This window comes from Convolutriloba macropyga, chromosome 7, assembly GCF_964194025.1.
Source record: "Convolutriloba macropyga chromosome 7, txConMacr16.3, whole genome shotgun sequence".
In the NCBI taxonomy this organism is placed as follows: domain Eukaryota; kingdom Metazoa; phylum Xenacoelomorpha; order Acoela; family Convolutidae; genus Convolutriloba; species Convolutriloba macropyga.
Window position 1 is genome coordinate 17,381,417 of NC_134474.1, and position 20,848 is coordinate 17,402,264.

Below are 20,848 nucleotides of genomic sequence, written 5' to 3' on the forward strand. Positions count from 1 at the left end.
CATGGACACACAGCATCTAAAAATGAATTTCATCACGTTTCCTTGTGCAAAATGGTTTTTGGGGTATTGATTGTATTCCGGAAATTTATTGAATGTTAAGAGATTATCTATTTGAAAAAGAAGTCTATCTTGCACTGCGCAAATTATAGACTTGAGAAAATACCGCAAATTGAACACTGCCTGCATTTTGAAATACACAAATAAAAACTAATTTTAAAAATAAAGTAGCTTAAGAGTACCGGCTGGCCAGAAAAGTTTTTATCATTACTTTCTTCGTTTTCATTTTTTTCAAAAAAAATCTTGGTTTGATGGCTTCCTTTATTGAAAGTTCTATGACTCGAACTTTTCCTTGACGCCATTATAAAATATGAAAGTGTCATCCTATAACTTTCTAATGGAACGAAGTTTAAAATAATTATTGTAAGCGTGTGTGTCTGTTTCGCAATTTTGGATTGCAGTTTTCTTCTATGACCTTCTTCTCTAACTTTTTCACGCTTGACTCTTCAATTTTTTGAGTGATTTCAATGGCAATAATTCAGAAATGACGTCTGTTGCTATAATAAAACCGATTGTGAGAGACAGGCGTTCATACCACGTGTAGTTAAGTGGTTAATGTCCGTAACTCTTATCAGGGAGAGTGCGGGTTCTAACCTCGCCCTAGGCAACCATTTTTGCTTCATTAAAGTTTCTAACCTATGCCCCCTTCTAAATTGTTTGCGTTGGCAGTCCTTCGGGAGCAATTCGTCCGATGTTAGTCGGTTTATGTTTTATATATTGGTTAATAGCAGCTGATATATCTGAACATCTTAACATCATTAAATGCAAGCATTATTATGCCATTTGCCGCATTACTAATAATACTCAAATTAAGCTTGTCAAGGATATTGAAAAGATTTTCGTTTTTGCGACTGATAAATTAATGGAGTTTTTACTAATTTTTAAGGATGGGTTCTGAGCTAAGCTAATTTGAGAAGACAATATCGGCCTATGGTGGTAGTATTCTTGGTTAGATGTATTTTTGGATTATTTCCGTTTGTGTTCCCAGTACGTTATGCACCCCCCCCCCCCCCCCACGTTACACAGCTCCCCCTAAGTTGGGGGTGGGTGCAAAAACAGAAAAAAATCCGTATTCGCATGACTTGCGTATTTAAGCTTAGCCTAGGTTCGGTAGATAGTGTCTTTTGAGTTACTCTAGCTGTCAACGTATATTTAGATCTTCTCTTCCACAAATTATGAATGAAACCAAGAATACGCAGTAATTTAGAATTTAAAGCAACGTTGCATTTAAATCAGAGTTGTGAATTATTTCATTTTTGAAATACGATCTAAGAAATCACCATCAATGCTTAAGCTCGTCAAGGTCTTCGGCAGTCGATCGAAATGCGAAGTCCAGTTTTAAACAGACCTACCCGAATATCACCCTGAATAGATATTCTAGAAGGGATTCGCTTAAGTTCTCCACTCTCTGAACTATCTTGTTGCATCCATCCGTCCGACAACAGTATGAGAAGTAGCCGGGTTCCTTGTTGTTAAGACCGTAGATTGGACATCTATGAGTGTATCCACAATTGTGAGTGATGTTATCCCGACCCTCGCTCAGACCACGGTTTGCCTAAAACAAAGCACGGTGTAAACAAAGCAGGGGTAAACCATTTCAAGTAGAATCAATAATGTGCGTTTCACAAATTTACAGCCTATTGCCTATAAAATTACAGTAAAAATAAAATTTTTACCACCCTTTCTAGATATCCTGAGAATGCACAGAGCTGTGCATATCTAAAATGCACAGGATGCTTTGTTAGGGAAGCTGAGGGGATTAGGTGGGGAATGGGGTTGGTGTCGGAAGGTGTAGTACGTGGAGGAAGGGACAGGTTTAGGTGGTAGTGTTGGAGAACGAGATGGACTGGGGGCCGAAATTGATTCAAACTTATGTAATTTCTACCTTCAAATTGATTTTTCACGTTAAATATTACCAACAGATCCTAATTACTTTACATTAGAAACTAAGCTACTGTTAAAGTATAATGTTGGAAGACAGATTTCAATAAAAAACTGAAGTGAATGTTAGAAGAGGAGGTCAAACTCACGTATTGAACAAACTTGCTGCAGCTAAAAAGCCGGTAGAAAACCGGAAGCGACTCGAAGAGTCGTGCAATTAAAACTTTTCAATTAACCCTACCTTTTTCAGAAATATCAAAAAAGATATGCCCACAACACAAAATATAGTTGGACAACCAATTTTTAGTTAGAAACAACCAACCGTGGGGGGAGAGGGTAGGTTATATAGATAGGAACTTATGTAGGATCAAAAATTCTCGAAATGATCTTGTCACCTGCAATATTACCAGCAGTTTTTAATTAAAATATTACATACTAAGGTACTGTTAAAATCCTTTGTTCGAAAGCAGAAGGCAACATTTAAAAACGGAGGCAAAAGTTCGAATAGAAAAGTAAAAATTCAAATCATGATAAAATATGCTTTTGCCAAAAAAATACCTGTAGAATACCAATACTCTTTGATTCGTAAAAACGTGTAGAATATCGATACTCCTCTTCAAGTCATAAAAGCCTGTAGAATACAAATACTCCTCTTCGAATCGTAGAAACTTGTAGAATGCCAATACTCCTCAGCTAATCGTAAAAAGCTCTTTGCTGCCTTATGGAATCAGCAGCAAACCTCTACGCACTAGAGAACTTCTTGCTGCCTTCTTGTACAATTGGAGCAAATTTTCAAAAAGTTAAGTACATAAATTGTTGAATGTAAATAAACAAAATAAAACTTGGAGTGCCAAAACCCGAAATTGGAATTGTCAGTTTAGTATTATCAAGTATGTGAAAGCAATCACGACATCATTTTGGTTGTGAGGTCTAGAAGGCTTGTAGAGGAAATGAACGTCAGTTTTTGGTCAAAAAGCTATCACTTCATATTTGGTGATGCCAAGCTAGTTTTATTTCTGAATCTACAGAAACAGATTGAAAATTGTTTCAAGGACTAAAATAATAAATGCACTCATAAAAATAGAACGTTTGTAACTTCACTTCAAATTTTTACAGCTCATTAACAAACACCCCTCGAGCAGTTTTTACTAATTTTTGTTTGTTATCTTGAGAACAGTAAAAAAAAATATCATACTGAAATCTTGCACTATGAGTTGCACTTCTTATTTCAAAGCTTTAATACAGTCATTTTAATTAGGGCAATACAAACTTCAAGGTCTTACAGAACCAATGTATTAAAAAGTACTTTATGCAAAAATATTTTTAGAACATAATTTCTCATTTCTCAAGTTCTTACTGTAACATGGGACAATAGTCCCTTTTTGACAACAATGGATAAATTAAATACATGAGCGATTGAAAAAAAACACAAAATTTCAATTTTAGAAGAGAAGAGATATTTTTAAGACATTTTTATGGATTTTGATCTTAAAATTTTGACCGCAACAAGTTTTATGCGAAATTTTTAGGCGCAACAACTTTTGTTCTTGTCAGCTAGAGATACCGACCGGAAAATATTCTCCCAGGAAATGGGCTATCATAAAGTTCCCGAACGCCCAAAGAAGGTCGAAAAATGAACCATAAGTGCATTAAACAATCAATTAGCTGATCTTGATCTCTTGTTATAGAGCTTTGCTGTATTTACGGAAATAGAGAATAACATGATTTCTGACGTTCTGCGTTTTCAAATTCTGAGTTGTCAAATGTTTAAACTTCATTTAAGATTAGCTCCATTTTTGTTTTGAGCATAGGAATAAGTTTATAGATCAAAGAATTTTAACTCTTTTACCCAGCAATGCGTATACTTCGCAGAAGTAAAGTAGCTCGGAAATTTCGGTAACATTCACATTCATATTTTAAAACAATAGTTATAAGCGTGTGTTAGTTTTCACAAAGGTGAAAGCGAGAAAAAAATGTAAAATGTTCATTTTTCCTCGAAATTGAAAAAATCAGTCACTATTATCTGCAACGCCTGGTTTTTGATCTAATGTGCAAATCAGTCCCCTTTTCACTCCCTTGCACGCTCTATACCTGTGTTCTCCTATATTATTGTAACAAATTTCCTCAACAATTTTTACTACTAATCACAATTAGTGATCATATCAGAAATTCATCTGTCAATAACTGTCAACTGGAGAGAATTTGAATTACACCCAATTGATAAACAATTGCTTGCAAAATCATCTTTTTTACTAATTTGCTTATTGCGTGATGGGAAGACGGATGGTTGATTTGCATGTATTAAGTGATTGTAAGGATTATTGTATTAAGTAATCCAGAAAGAAATTTGGTTTCATTATTTTCGCTGATTTTCATTATTTTGATAAGGAAAATCAGATACTGCATTATGAGTCAAAAAGCGTAACAAAGCTCAAGTGCTTGGTTGTTAATGTCAAAAATTAAAGTGTTGTTTTTTATGATGAAGACATGAGCCCATATTTTGTCACTGTTAGTTATCCATGAAATCAACTCATAATCATAAAATTACCTTTTGGTTTTGTAATGTGCTTTTTTTGCCCGAAAGAGCACTAAGTGAGTTCCGTATAAACTTAAGACCGAGTACCGTATAACAAGTAACAGCTGAAGTGCTCGTCTCTTTTTTGTAGGAACGGTGGTTTTTTCAAAAAAAAATTATGCTATGCTTTCGATCTTAGGAAACAAATTTTTCAGCTATCACTATTTAGTTCTTAGAAAATTTTGAAGAGACAATCGGAGAAGATTTTAAGTTTCTTTCTCAAAAATTATAACAATCGATATAAATAAACATCTGTAGTCAAAACAATTCCAAAGTTGTAACTTCTTTTGCTGAGAAAAATTACATTTATTGATACAGTTGTTTGCTTCTTAAAAATTTATTACTTCAGCAAAAAATTAATTGAAAATGTTCAATGAAGCAGAATAAAATTCACATATCAGTTGATACTTTGCTCTGAACAATGAAATTGAACAACTGACTGAAGTTCCATGCAATTTATTTTAAATTTTGTTTGCTATGAAACCAAAAATAATGCATTTTTAGAAAAAATTTGATTACCAAAACTAGAGCTTAATATTTTATTATCTCCTCTGCAAAAGGAACCATCAAAATGTTGATGATGAAAAAAAATGTTTTTGTAACTATAAATAGTTAGTTATGGCAATGTGGTTTTTAAAGTAACTGATAGATAATGAGTATCAAAATGATGCGTGGCATTCAAATCCGACTGAACTTTGAGACGTTTGTGTAATTTGTATCAACAATGCACAGGAAATCAATGAGATTTATGCCATAGAACTATTTACTAAGTAAAGCACTCTTCCAGCGAGATTCTATCTGGTAAATTCTGATGATTCTTTACTTATTAATTAGGTGCAGCAACTTTGTTGAATTTTAAGTAAGTTTTTATTATCAAAAAATTAGCAGATCCTTCGGTAATTATTGATGCTGTTCTGTTATGCATACACGTTGTTTTTAACTGGTTTCACAGCGTAAGCTTTTTTGTGAAGGCAAAATTTTGGTTAATGGGAATTTGCCTTAAACATTTTTTTTCAAAAAATTAAATTCAATTTGAAGCCAAGTACCCACTGTTCGTTTGTTATGAGCTAGAGATAAGAAAGTTGCGAAATGAGAACCGCAGTTCCTGAGGACAACTGAATCAAAATTTCAACAATTCCTAGTTAACTCCAAAAGAAATTATTCATGTTAATTATTTTTTAAGTTGTAGCATATCAATCATATCTTTGTAGTTTGAGTTCTTCTTTCTTGGATAAATTATCGAGAATTCTAATTTTTTGTGCTCTCGAATGAGATAACCGGTCACTTTCAGATGAAAAAAGTAAATGATCGTATGATCTTTCTAAAATTCTGCTGCATGTTGTAAATTTTTGCCGATTTAGTTTGCTTCGAAACTTTTCGATGTTGTTTTGCATAAAACCATCTCTTAAACTCTTAGATTGTAGTTGGGACTCTAAGTTTATTTTTAAATTGAAAATTCGCGGTACAATAGTTTTCGAAAGCTGCCATTGAAAATTTCTTTGAGTGCGCTACGCGGACTCTAGATCCAAGGCATATCAGTTCTAAAATTCGTATTCCAATTCTATTTTGCTGGCCCACTACTGTTTCAGTGTTTCCTAATAGCACCTTGCTACTCATGATGTGCAAGTATAAGTTTCATAGTTACGTTTTTCTAAAAACAGACCAAGAATATCTTGATGTGCCTGGGAAAATCATGAAAAAGGTTAAAAATTTTGAAAAAAGACATTGTGAGCTTGATGATGACTGAATTTGTTAATCCGTTACAATACGTTTTAACATTAGAAAAAAAACCAGTAAGTAAAAGCCCAGCGCTCCTAACCTGACAAATTTGGCGCAAAATTTTCGGATATTTATGATTTTTATTTTAAGTAAGTTTTTTTAATCAAAAAATTAGCAGATCCTTCGGTAATTATTGATGCTGTTCTGTTATGCATACACGTTGTTTTTAACTGGTGTCACAGCATAAGCTTTATTGTGAAGGCAAAATTTTGGTTAATGGGAATTTGCCATAAACATTTTTTTTTCAAAAAATAAATTCAATTTGAAGCCAAGTACCCACTGTTCGTTTGTTATGAGCTAGAGATAAGAAAGTTGCGAAATGAGAACCGCAGTTCCTGAGGACAACTGAATCAAAATTTCAACAATTCTTAGTTAACTCCAAAAGAAATTATTCATGTTAATTTTTTCTTAAGTTGTAGCATATCAATCATATCTTTGTAGTTTGAGTTCTTCTTTCTTGGATAAATTATGGAGAATTCTATTTTTTTGTGTTCTCGAATGAGTTAACCGGTCACTTTTAGATGAAAAAATTAATTGATCGTATGATCTTTCCAAAATGCTGCTGCATGTTGTAAATTTTGCTGATTTAGTTTGCTTTGAAACTTTTTGATGTTGTTTTGCATAAAACCATCTCTAAAACTCTTAGATTGTAGTTGGAACTCTAAGTATATTTTTTAAATTGAAAATTCACGGTACATCAGTTTTTGAAAGCTGTCATTGAAAATTTCTTTGAGTGCGCTGCGCGGACCCTAGATCCATGGCATATCAGTTCTAAAATTGTATTCCAATTCTTTGTTGTTGGCCCACTACTGTTTCAGTGTTTCCTAATAGCACCTTATTACTCATGATGTGCAACTTTAAGTTTCATAGATACGTTTTTCTGAAAATAGACCAAGAATATCTTGATGTGCCTGGGAAAATCATGAAAAAGGTTAAAAATTTTGAAAAAAGACATTTTGAGCTTGATGATGACTGAATTTGTTAATCCGTTACAATACGTTTTAACATTAGAAAAAAACCAGTAAGTAAAAGCCCAGCGCTCGTAACCTGACAAATTTGGCGCAAAATTTTCGGATTTATGATTTTTATTTCTGATTGTAAATGAATTTTGCCTGAATGTCTTCGTTTAAGCTCAACGAAAACAGAAACAGGAAACTGGAATTTAATGTTTCAGCCCTGATATGCTATGGGGAATAGAGTCCGGGAAAGCAAGAAGACAGAAAGCAGTGGACGCAATATTTGTTGCATTGGTTTGCTATATTGGTTGGTCAACTGGCATTGATTACGCGACATTCCACGGCCAACAGATTCTGTGGACGATATTGAAGTGGCGTCGCAGGTTTTTTTAGGAGGCTGTCTATGACTAATGTTATTGCTACGGAATATAGGGAATCAAGAGCGGTAAAAATGAGAGAAAATTGAGAGCTTGAATAGATGAGATTCAAAAACATAATAAAACTATCTATGATTTAAATAAAAACAGATTTAAATGGATATTATACCTAATTTTATCTTTTTATCTTTTTTTCAATTTTTTTTCAATGTTTTGTTGTATATTCAGTAGATTTTATCTGTTACAGCCTTGTTTGGTTCAATTCATTATAAGAAATAATTAGTTTTTAGCTGAATAACACGAATCTAGTAGTTTCAACCCCTTTTTCAAGTTTTTTTGACTGGATGAATCAACTGTCCAGAATATTTACAGAATTTTTTTTTACTGTGCTTGATAAACGAAGAAACAGATTTTGTACTGTTCAGCATGTATTCAGAGAGACTTGATTTTTTGTTTGAACAGGGTAAAAGTGACATGATCATAATCTGTTCACAGCTAAAGCACAGATTGAGAAATACTATTATTCCGTGCTGATTTACTATGTTACTATAGTCAGGTTAAACGGGTTCTAATTTTCTACACAAAATCACACAATTGGCGTAACATCAGCTAGTTTTTATTATCGTTCTTGAATTTTTTGTCTTTTTGGTATGGCAGTGTCATCAATTGAATTAAGGTGGGATAAAGAAACGTTGCACCTCCTTTTTGAAAAACAGTAGCGATTGAAAACGAAGCGATTGAAAGTATTTGTCGTTGCGGTAAAAAGAAATATGCGGTCAACTTTCCACTTCACTTCCGCTATGACTTAAAGCAATTGTTGCGAAACTCACGTATTCATAAAAACTCCTACGTTTTAGCTATTTTTTACCGCTAACCCCTCGACCCGGGTTATAATAGAATTCGTGACTTGTAAACAGCTAATGCTATCTATTATCAGACTGCACACATCATTATTAATGTAGAAATGCGCATTCATTTTTATCGCACAGCCGTATGAAAACAAAATATCATTACGCAGAATGAAGACCCCTTATGACACGTTTGGTGTTTCCCAATGTTTTTGAAGAAGAGTCTTAACCGGCATCCAGCTAGTGGGTATGGGTTGTACACACCATCTATAGTTAATGATCCCCACAGCCTACATTGCTCTAAACAACCTACAGCCTACATTCTCAATGCGGTAAAATATTTTTTTAGCAGACATATGGGTGAACAATACAAGTTAACTTAGGGTGCAAATGAACTAGACATGACTTTTTAATAATTAACCTTCTATTAAAATGAGTAGATCGTGTTTGAATTTGCTGCACTAGATTAGGTATGTTTTAGCATGTACGACATTCACCTCTTTTTGACAAAATTTTGGAATGGCACAAAAATCGAAAATGTAATTAATAGCATTGAAAATATGTTATTAATTATTCACCAGCTATATAGCAAGTGAAAATTTACGTACCACTTCCGATAGCGGAAGATATTTGTAAAATTAGTTAAAGTTTGTTCCTCAAGATAGAGTTTTAACCAAATTTGATATAATCCTCATCCAAGTCGAAGTTTTTGCGCAGGGCGAATTTGTGGGTCTCCGGATGAAACAATACCAATGGCAGGCGAACGGAACTGATTCGAGATTGGTTCAACTTGCGCCACTGTATTCACAATTGATTGAATGATCGATGGCTGGAAAGTCTCAACATCGCCTGCACGTCTTTTTCTTTAGGGATTTTGCCAGCTGGGAAGCCGGGAGACAATTGACTCCACAGATGACTCATCATGATCAAACTCATAGTACTTTGGGATTTTGTGTGGTTCTTTTAATGGAACCAGGGGAATTTGTTGTAATGCTTTACTGTGTGCAGATGACTTAGTAATTTGAAGTTCACCTGTGTTGGTTGGTGGAGCTGTTGTCAATCATGGTTCAATCGAAGAAGGCGGTATTTCGATTTGTTCAGGTGCCCGAGGGGCTAGATTGTTTGGTATCGTTGACATACGCCCTCGTATCTTGCGTGAAATGTTAGACCAATTTGAAGAAATGCCCTCGTTTGATCTTTTCCTGTGTTTTATTTTGCGATCCCTTTTTTGAGTTCTCTTGAATTCTTTTACACGACTAGCTATCTCTGCCTCTGTTCTCTTTTCAAGTGCCGCGTCTATAAATGCACTCTTTTAAATTGATTTTCCGCTCATCCCGAGTCCCGAACTTCGCAATATCGTTATTTGTAACAGTTATATTACGCTTCCCCTGCTGGCGGATTATGGATTGTTAAGCGTCGACTATGTGAAAAACTGAATCTGGGGTCGACACCTCGTAAAAACCATCCAGGTTCTTCTTTCAGCGCTTTTTAGGATGTCATTTCCGTGCCATATTGCGCGGAAAATTCTTTTAGATTTCAAGATTCGTGTTTCGTCATCACAGGCTTGCCGCTCTCTATTTTTAGTATCATGAGGGGTCTTGTTCATGTTGCGCTCCAATTCCCCATCACTTCTGTAGTGATTCGAGTTTTCTTCTGTTAAAGGCTAGTTTGATTCTGTTTCGTTAGTGCTTCTTCATTTAAATAGGATTCATAACGGCTAAAATGTAATTCGAACGGCAAAATCTGTGTTGTTTCTCGTTAGCATGTGCGGAGCCGGTAAAAAATGATTTAAGAGCTGCTTTAATGTTGAATGAATTTGCATTTTTAATACATTCAAGGATTTATTCAGTTGTACTAACGAGTCGTTCTATCGGTCCAATTGCCCGATGATCATTTGCTGGTGTTGGAATTGAAGCTATTTTTTTCTTGTGAAAAAAGCTTTTGCACCAAATATAATGTGAAACTATTAGAGGTCAATTATTAGTGAACGCCCTACAGCGTGATTTTGTATATACTTATCTAAAAATTGTATCACATTTGAGGCATTTGCGCTACCAAATGAGAAATGAGAACCTCAGTTCCTGAGGACAACTGAATCAAAATTTCAACAATTCCTAGTTAACTCCAAAAGACATTATTCATGTTAATTATTTTTTAAGTTGTAGCATATCAATCATATCTTTGTAGTTTGAGTTCTTCTTTCTTGGATAAATTATCGAGAATTCTAATTTTTTGTGTTCTCGAATGAGTTCACCGGTCACTTTTAGATGAAAAAAGTAATTGATCGTATGATCTTTCTAAAATGCTGCTGCATGTTGTAAATTCTGCTGATTTAGTTTGCTTTGAAACTTTTTGATGTTGTTTTGCATAAAACCATCTCTAAAACTCTTAGATTGTAGTTGGAACTCTAAGTTTATTTTTAAATTGAAAATTCGCGGTACATTAGTTTTTGAAAGCTGTCATTGAAAATTTCTTTGAGTTCGCTGCTAGATCCATGGCATATCAGTTCTAAAATTGTATTCCAACTCTTTGTTGTTGGCCAACTACTGTTTCAGTGTTTCCTAATAGCACCTTGCTACTCATGATGTGCAACTTTAAGTTTCATAGATACGTTTTTCTGAAAATAGACCAAGAATATCTTGATGTGCCTGGGAAAATCATGAAAAAGGTTAAAAATTTTGAAAAAAGACATTTTGAGCTTGATGATGACTGAATTTGTTAATCCGTTACAATACGTTTTAACATTAGAAAAAAACCAGTAAGTAAAAGCCCAGCGCTCGTAACCTGACAAATTTGGCGCAAAATTTTCGGATTTATGATTTTTATTTCTGATTGTAATTGAATTTTGCCTGAATGTCTTCGTTTAAGCTCAACGAAAACAGAAACAGGAAACTGGAATTCAATGTTTCAGCCCTGATATGCTATGGGGAATAGAGTCCGGGAAAGCAAGAAGACAGAAAGCAGTGGACGCAATATTTGTTGCATTGGTTTGCTATATTGGTTGCTCAACTGGCATTGATTACGCGACATTCCACGGCCAACAGATTCTGTGGACGACATTGAAGTGGCGTCGCAGGTTTTTTTAGGAGGCTGTCTATGACTAATGTTATTGCTACGGAATATAGGGAATCAAGAGCGGTAAAAATGAGAGATATTTGAGAGCTTGAATAGATGAGATTCAAAAACATACTAAAACTATCTATGATTTAAATAAAAACAGATTTAAATGGATATTATACCTAATTTTATCTTTTTATCTTTTTTTCACTTTTTTTCAATGTTTTGTTGTATATTCAGTAGATTTTATCTGTTACAGCCTTGTTTGGTTCAATTCATTATAAGAAATAATTAGTTTTTAGCAGAATAACACGAATCTAGTAGTTTCAACCCCTTTTTCAAGTTTTTTTGACTGGATGAATCAACTGTCCAGAATATTTACAGAATGTTTTTTTTTACTGTGCATGATAAACGAAGAAATAGATTTTGTACTGTTCAGCATGTATTCAGAGAGACTTGATTTTTTGTTTGAACAGGGTAAAAGTGACATGATCATAATCTGTTCACAGCTTAAGCACAGACTGAGAAATACTATGATTCCGTGCTGATTTACTATGTTACTATAGTCAGGTTAAACGGGTTCTAATTTTCTACACAAAATCACACAATTGGCGTAACATCAGCTAGTTTTTATTATCGTTCTTGAATTTTTTGTCTTTTTGGTATGGCAGTGTCATCAATTGAATTAAGGTGGGATAAAGAAACGTTGCACCTCCTTTTTGAAAAACAGTAGCGATTGAAAACGAAGCGATTGAAAGTATTTGTCGTTGCGGTAAAAAGAAATATGCACGCCACTAAAAAATGCGGTCAACTTTCCACTTCACTTCCGCCATGACTTAAAGCAATTGTTGCGAAACTCACGTATTCACAAAAACTCCTACGTTTTAGCTATTTTTTACCGCTAACCCCTCGACCCGGGTTATAATAGAATTCGTGACTTGTAAACAGCTAATGCTATCTATTATCAGACTGCACACATCATTATTAATGTAGAAATGCGCATTCATTTTTATCACACAGCCGTATGAAAACAAAATATTATTACGCAGAATGAAGACCCCTTATGACACGTTTGGTGTTTCCAAATGTTTTTGAAGAAGAGTCTTACCCGGCATCCAGCTAGTGGGTATGGGTTGTACACACCATCTATAGTTAATGATCCCCACTGCCTACATTGCTCTAAACAACAACTTTTCTAATTTCTCCGGGAAAGATATTCGCTTTGTAACGTTTATTAGTAACCCGCTTTAATTTTGGAAACTCTTGGACTGTTCTCTGGAACCTGGTTCTCTGATTCAGTCAGAATGTAAAAGAGCTCTTTCTTCCACTTCTGCTTTGACTTCTAACAGAATGTTTCAGAATGACAAACCACATCAATGTAGCAAATGCTCTGCAAATAATCGTTTAAACATTGCCTGAGCAAAAAAATATATGGCTAAGACCTGAGTTAACAGAGCTCATTAAAATAGTTTATACAAGTAAAAATTTACTCAAATGATTAATCATACGAGTAAAAATTTCAAGGATTTCTGTCGGATAAGCTTATGATCGAATATGATTACCTATAAACGAATTACTGAGAATGTTTTACGCAAGATGAAAATGACAAGGTGAAGATCAAAAAATCACATAAAAATTGAGAGGGGATGAGCAACCAATCATTTTATCCATATCATCTGAATAAAGTGTTTGTGTCAGACAAATGACTTGAACTACCTCGCATTCAATGTTTTTCAGATAACAAATCGTACCATCAAACTAAGTGTTTTGTTCATAGCTATTTAAGGAAAATTTTGTTTTCAATATTTCGTACATTAACAGATTTTCATATCTTGATACTTGTATTTACTGTATCTTGACACTCATGTCAGCTTTCATCTTTTCAGAAAACTGTTTCGCTTCGCGTTTTTGCTTTAGTATGTTTACCAGTTGTATTCGCTTGGCGAATTTTCTCACTGAATCTCTCCTACTAAATTTGAGAGTGAAGATAACTAGTAGAATTAGTGAATTAAATTGGGCAACTGTACTCGCGATGCAACAGTAAGAGAATGAAATTCAGCAGCTACTGAAAGTCGAGAATAAATAATAATTCTCAATGCGGTAAAATGTTTTTTTAGCAGACATATGGGTGAACAATACAAGTTAACTTAGGGTGCAAATGAACTAGACATGACTTCTTAATAATTAACCTTCTAATAAAATGAGTACATCGTGTTTGAATTTGTTGCAATAGATTAGGTATGTTTTAGCATGTACGACATTCACCTCTTTTTGACAAAATTTTGGAATTGCACAAAAATCGAAAATGTAATTAATAGCATTGAAAAAATTTTATTAATTATTCACCAGCTACATAGCAAATGAAATTATACGTACCACTTCCGATAGCAGAAGATAATTGTAAAATTAGTTAAAGTTTGTTCCTCAAGATAGAGTTTTACCAAAATTTGATATAATCCTCATCCAAATCGAAGTTTTTGCGCAGGGCGAATTTGTGGGTCTCCGGATGAAACATTACCAATGGCAGGCGAACGGAACTGATTCGCGATTGGTTCAATTTGAGCCGCTGTATTCACAATTGATTGAATGATCGGTGGCTGGAAAGTCTCAACATCGCCTGCACGTCTTTTTCTAGGGTTTTTGCCAGCTGGGAAGCCGTGAGACAGTTGACTCCACAGATGACTCATCATGATCAAACTCATAGTACTTTGGGATTTTGTGTGGTTCTATTAATGGAACCAGGGGAATTTGTTGTAATGCTTTACTGTGTGCAGATAACTTAGGAATTTGAAGTTCACCTGTGTTGGTTGGAAGAGCTGTTTTCAATCATGGTTCAATCGAAGAAGGCTGTATTTCGATTTGTTCAGGTGCCCGAGGGGCAAGATTATTTGGTATCGTTGACATACGCCCTCATATCTTGCGTGAAATGTTAGACCAATTTGAAAAAATGCCCTTGTTTGGTCTTTTCCTGTGTTTTATTTTGCGATCCCTTTGTTGAGTTCTCTTGAATTCTTTTACACGACTAGCTATCTCTGCCTCTGTTCTCTTTTAAAGTGCCGCGTCTATAAATGCACTCTTTTAAATTGATTTTCCGCTCATCCCGAGTCCCGAACTTCGCAATATCGTTATTTGTAACGGTTATATTAAGCTTCCCCAGTTGGCGGATTATGGATTGTTAAGCGTCGACTATGTGAAAAACTGAATCTGGGGTCGACACCTCGTAAAAACCATCCAGGTTCATCTTTGAGCGCTTTTTAGGATGTCATTTCCGTGCCATATTGCGCGGAAATTTCTTTTAGATTTCAAGATTCGTGTTTCGTCATCACAGGCTTGCCGCTCTCTATTTTTAGTATCATGAGGGGTCTTGTTCATGTTGCGCTCCAATTCCCCATCACTTTTGTAGTGATTCGAGTTGTCTTCTTGTAAAGGCTAGTTTGATTCTGTTTCGTTGGTGTTTCTTCATTTAAATAGGATTCATAACGGCTAAAATGTAATTCGAACGGCAAAATCTGTGTTGTTTCTCGTTAGCATATGCGGAGCCGGTAAAATAATGATTGAAGAGCTGCTTTAATGTTGAATGAATTTGCATTTTTAATACATTCAAGGATTTATTCAGTTGTACTAACGAGTCGTTCTATCGGTCCAATTGCCCGATGATCATTTGCTGGTGTTGGAATTGAAGCTATTTTTTTGTGAAAAAAGCTTTTGCACCAAAAATAATGTGAAACGAGTCTGGTCAATTATTAGTGGTCGCCCTACAGCGTGATTTTGTATATACTCATCTAAAAATTGTATCACATTTGAGGCATTTGCGCTGCCAAAAATTCTGTGGATGGATATTTGGAAAATCAGTCAATGCACAATATATAAAAATTTCATGTTTTTTCTTATTATTAATTGGGCTTGCAAAAACTTTTCGTATTTCCCAGTTTGGCACTATAGTGAGGATTGAATTGCTTGACGGATATAATAGCCTTAGGTTTTTACCAATTGCAGTGCAAGGTTCCCACTCAATAGACCGAACAAGTAGTTCGCTGTTCATGTATGGTCACCAGCAATGCTGGGCCATACACACCATCCCTAAGGTGCCTGGTTTAGTCGCATGAAGTTCTTCGAGCAGGGCATCATTGAGTGCAAGGGGAATTGCAACGCCCTCGACCATGCAAACACAACCGCTGCTGACATAGAGTTGACGCCAGAACGAGTGAAGGTAGGGGATCAGCTGCTTTAGTCTGGCCTTATCAACTTGCAAGATTCACTCCCTTACATCTTTCAGTACTGCACCTTCACTAGCTAGAGTTGCTATGAGATTGAAAAATTTCCCCAGTTTAATGAACACTTTCCCCAGTTTTTGAAATGAGAGGACTAGAGGGCTATTTGATATTCGATTTGAAGATTGTTTAGATTGGAGTGTGGGGGTGATCATCGTGGCATGTTGTGTGCAGTATGTTGTAAACGATACGCGGGTAGAGGCTCGAGTTGAAATTGTTGGCAGATATTTGCCGATCAATGATGATAGTTGTATCATGTTTTGTCTAATTTGGTGGTTTAATTGATTGAATGTATATCCGACTGTTTGTTGAATTATGAAGGGAGGCAAAAATCACTTTTTTATTGTTTATTAATTTAGTGCATGAATTACTTGAAGTATTTGAATTTTTGATGCTAATTTGGAATTCAATGTGCGTTTCGGACTTGAATGACAGTGTAGCTTGATCAATTTCTTTCAAATGCAGTTACTTTTTGTATTTTGTTTTTCGATGCGCAATGTAATGTTGAAATAATATTTTCTATCGCGGAATGATCTGTCCTTGTAACTTGAGTTATGTATGAAATGTAATTTGAATGTAAGTGTACGCGCGAAGCAAGTGTTGTATTTAAAGTAGGGGGATTAAATGTTTTATTTTTGATGTGATATTTTGCTGAGCGAAGGTCGATGTGTTTTGAGTTATACGTACGCGTGATGCGCGAATGGCGTTTGAATTAGTGGAAATTAATGTATTTAATTTGGAGGTGGTAAATCAGAGAGCGGGTTTCAAACTATTTTGAGACATGTGAACGCACAGCCATTGATCCATATCCATATTAAGTGAATTAATTTTAGCTAGTTTATTATTGATGATGCGCTCTGCTAGTGAGGTTGTTTTTTGAGTTAACCGTACAAGCTGTGAGTGGTCAATATTAAAAATGTGTTTGTTATTGTATTGTGTTTTGTAAATGTGTTTTGTACGGTAATAAATTGCTCGGATGGTTTGTTTTCTAAAAATAGTTTATTTAAATGAGTAGCAGAATTAAATTTTGTGTTTTGCAGTGTTTTAGCATCAGATTTAACGTTTGATAGTGTAGCAACTAAGATTTCTTGATCATAACTTGATATACTTTGCTGGTTGACATGGATGTTGGGAAACCCATTTTAGCGCCTGGTAGATGCTCTGTTCTAAATCGAAACAGTAAAACACGGTCACACCATTGTGACTAACGGCAATTTTAAGACTTATTGGAACGATATTCCTTACGAAAAGATAGAAGGGCCCGGTGATCGGTTATGACTGATCGGTTATTTCTTTACCATATAATTAGGTTCTAAAGTTTTCGATTGACCAGACTACTTCAAGTAGTTGAAACTCATTAACACTGTATCTTTCCTCATTACAGTGTAAATATGTAAAGGCAAATTATATAGGTTTCCATCCATCGACTCTTGGTTGTTCAAGAGTTGCTCCGTGGCCGCCACGGGAAGCGTCACATTTAACCCGTGTTTCGAGTTTCGGGTGAAAATGAACATTCTCTGCGTGGTTTGCAAAGCGATTCTTAATGGCATAGAAGTGGGTGTTATGAACATCTGTCCAATTGTATTTTTCTGTTTTCCGATGGAATGGTCGTTAAGGATGGCAAAGTTCAGCTAAATTGGGATTGAACTTACAGAAATAATGTACGGAGCCGAGAAACGATCGAAGTTTTTTAAGTGTGTTAGGTGGTTACGTGAGAGGCTGGCGGCTGTTTCTGTTTGGAGAGAGGAAATACCTGAGTGAGTTATATTCTACCCTAATATTTCTAATTTGGTGAAATGTCATTTTTGTAGATTTATGCGGAGATAATCTGAATAAAGTTTTTTAAGGCAGTGTGTAACTTAAAAGAAGTGGTCATATTCAGAACGTTTAAGTTGGAAACTTTATGAAACTTTGGTTTGACGATGTGGATTTTTGAAAAACCAAATCTTGAAACTAATTTTCGAAATTGTTTTGCTCTTCGAAGTTTGAATGGACACTGTGCAGTGATATAATTTATCATACAACTTTCAGTAGTTTTTAAATTTTGAGCAACTGAAATACCAAGGGCATCAAATAGGTTGCAACCATTTGGAGGCTTTAGACCATCACAAATCACCACAAATTCTGCATCCTCGATGCGCCAACCATTACTTCTTGCTGCGGTTTGCATCATATCAATTACAGGAAATGGTTCCTTCGCAAAAGTTATCAATTTTTTGCTGTGCTATTGTCAGTCTCCGTGCAATGAATGAGTTGTCGATTAATTCTTTAGCTAGTGCTTTGTTCAGAATGCTGCAGACACTTCAAGATTTAATCAAAAGGCCCACATTTGGGTTTCCAATTTCAATTTTTTTATATCTAGGTTCATTTTGATGGGTTGTATTTGCGATGCGTACTACCATTTTTTCATCAGCACTATCATTATTAGATTCGCATTTTGGGTTGTATTTAATTTCTGTGGTAGAGTTAACTGGCTCATCCGTTGGAGCCGAGTTGATCGAGTTGAGTTTTGGCCGAAGATTTCGTGGACGTTTAAATATTAATTTTCCACGTACTCGAGAGAAGTGATTCTATAAACCGCAAATGTTGCAAGTTTTACCTTTCGCTTATCTTTATCTTTGTGCTTTGGTGACCAAGATAGGCCACAATTTTAGCAATTTTGATTTGTGGATCGGGTTTGTGGTTAAAAATTTATTTCGGGAATTCGCGTTGTCAAATTTTCGTTGCGGTGAGATTGCATTAACTCGAGATGCGGATTGTCTATTTGGAATTTGAGGTTGATTTTGGTTACCAAGTTACATGTTGATTGCTAATCTTAGTGCCTCTTCGGGTTCAACTTTCTCTTAGATGTTCTCGCAGAATCTCTGCATCGTGCATGAATAGGTCTTTTTATCAGACCATATTCTCGATTAACCAAATCACAATTGAGCCACAATTCTTTCGAAGTTCCAAAGAAATGCTCAGTTGATTATCCTTTTGTCTTTTTTGTCTTCTACACAAAGCGGTCGAATGTGACTTTTCTGGGTATTAAAAGCCTCCTCCATGATGTGCGAAGTGTTGCTGTAGTGAGAATGTCTATTTTTAGGTGCGGTTTACGACTACTAACGAGTCTCCCTCCTTCAGTTCCAATGCTGTGATATAATACTCATACAGTATTTCGATCCGCTTTGTTCCAGTGTTTATCGCCACACATAAATCCAATTTCCTTTTTACGTTGCCAATAGTTTTTCGAATTCATGGTCAATTGAACGTTTCGGGCTAGTTTCTAGCGATCCGATCGTGGTGGTGCTCCGTGGATGCTGTCCACTTAGATTGGTACTAGTGGTACTTGAACTCGTTCTGGTTAAGGGGCAAGTAATGTGTTGAGTGTTTTGTTCTTTGCGCCAAGAGAGCTAATTTCAAATGAGCCTGTCACTTCTCCCATTGAAGGGGAGAGTCCGAGCTTGAAGGGGAGGGTCCTTTTAAAACAACTGGTTCGCTTGGAGTGTTGGCTTTACTAAATTTCTTGTCACTGCGTCTTGCCTAATAAGTTTGACATTGTAGACGACTAGTAGAATTAGTTAATTGAAATGGGCAACTGTACTCGAGAATCAAAAATAAGAGAATGAAATTCAGGAGGTACTGAAGTCGTGAACAAATAATGATTCTAAATGCTGTAAAGCATTTGTCAAGCAGACATATGGGTGAAAAATAAGAGTTAACTTAGGTTGCAAATGAACTAGTCATGACATGACTTCTTAATAACTGACCTTCACTTTATAAAGTAAATCGTATATGAATTTACTGCACTCGATTAGGTATTTGAATTAGCATGTACGACACAACACGTGCTCTCTCTCTCTCTCTCTCTCTCTGTGTGTGTGTGTGTGTGTGTGTGTGTGTGTGTGTTTGTGTGTATGCTGTACATCTGTGTGAACCGTTTTGATAAAAAATAAGATTTGTGATCTACTGATAACTTTTGAAATAAACGATGAAACCAAAATAATTACTCATGCTGCTCTGTTTTCAACGTGTTCATAAATGTAGCACTTGTAAACACTCAGCTGACGATTTTGTAAGCATAATGCGCAGAACAATTTTTTCCGCGTCTCTAATTCATATAAATTATGCCAAAATCTCTTTTCAGACTTTTTAAAAAATGATTTGAAATTCTGTGAAATTTGTGTTGAATCTGTTGAATTGTGACTTCTACGAGTTAGTGGAATTTTGTAACGAATGTGAAAAATATGCCAACTTTAATACCATTTTTTATGCAAATATAGCATCTTTTTGGAATCAAGAAGGGAAAAATCATAGAATCAGACGATTTCCCGACCATTGTTCAATCTTTTTGTGGTAACGAAGATATTTCTAGAGTATGCAATTGAAGATGAAGGTGCACAGGATGTCTGATCATAGGTCGTTTCGTTCTCGGAACTCAGCTTGTTCTTTACAATCTTGTTTCACATTAGCGGGAATTTTCATGACAATTGTCATACAAAGGTGCTAACGTGTTCGTAAAGGTAGCACTTGTAAACATTCATAAATGTAGCATAAATGTAGCATCATTAAGGTTGTAAGGCAAATCCTAATTATTCCATCAGAAAAGACCCATGAAATAACCTTTCTCGACCCAAGTTTGTTTACAAAAAGACCGTGCTCGACCTTAATTGGCTGTCAAAAGACTTTATCTCGAAATTAGCTAGAGTGTTGGAGCGTGTAATTAAAGTCAATATGCTCCCCGCCTCAATAGAATTTTAAAGTATTTTCATAAATGGAGCTCCCGGTGCTGATGTGTCCACCCCCCGTAATCCAACGTTATTAAGCGGCAATAAGTGTGAAGCAATATCCACTCTTAAATAACAGCTAAAAGAGTGCAAGAGTGTAATTTTGAAGAAATTACACTTAAAGAAGTACACTACAATTACAATGTTTAGTCCATTTTCATTACCTTTTTTCACAGGGTGCGAAGGCTTCCTGTGTCAAGCAGTGCGTGCAAAACCAAAATTATGTAAGACATCCACAGAAATTGTGAAAATTATTTAAAAAGTGGTGGTTTTGTGGCAAT

At 35.3% G+C, this 20,848-nt stretch overlaps 1 long non-coding RNA gene across 1 annotated transcript in view; it reads right to left on the bottom strand.

The window, feature by feature from the left end:
- Nucleotides 1-1,172: 1,172 nt before the first annotated feature.
- Nucleotides 1,173-20,848, bottom strand: part of LOC142342133 (uncharacterized) — a 20,607-nt gene continuing 931 nt past the window's right edge. Inside the window, exons 2-3 of the long non-coding RNA XR_012759152.1 lie at nucleotides 12,639-12,709; nucleotides 1,173-1,612 (exon numbers count right to left, since the gene is read on the bottom strand). This is a non-coding gene — a long non-coding RNA (uncharacterized LOC142342133). The remainder of the gene's footprint in view (nucleotides 1,613-12,638; nucleotides 12,710-20,848) is intronic.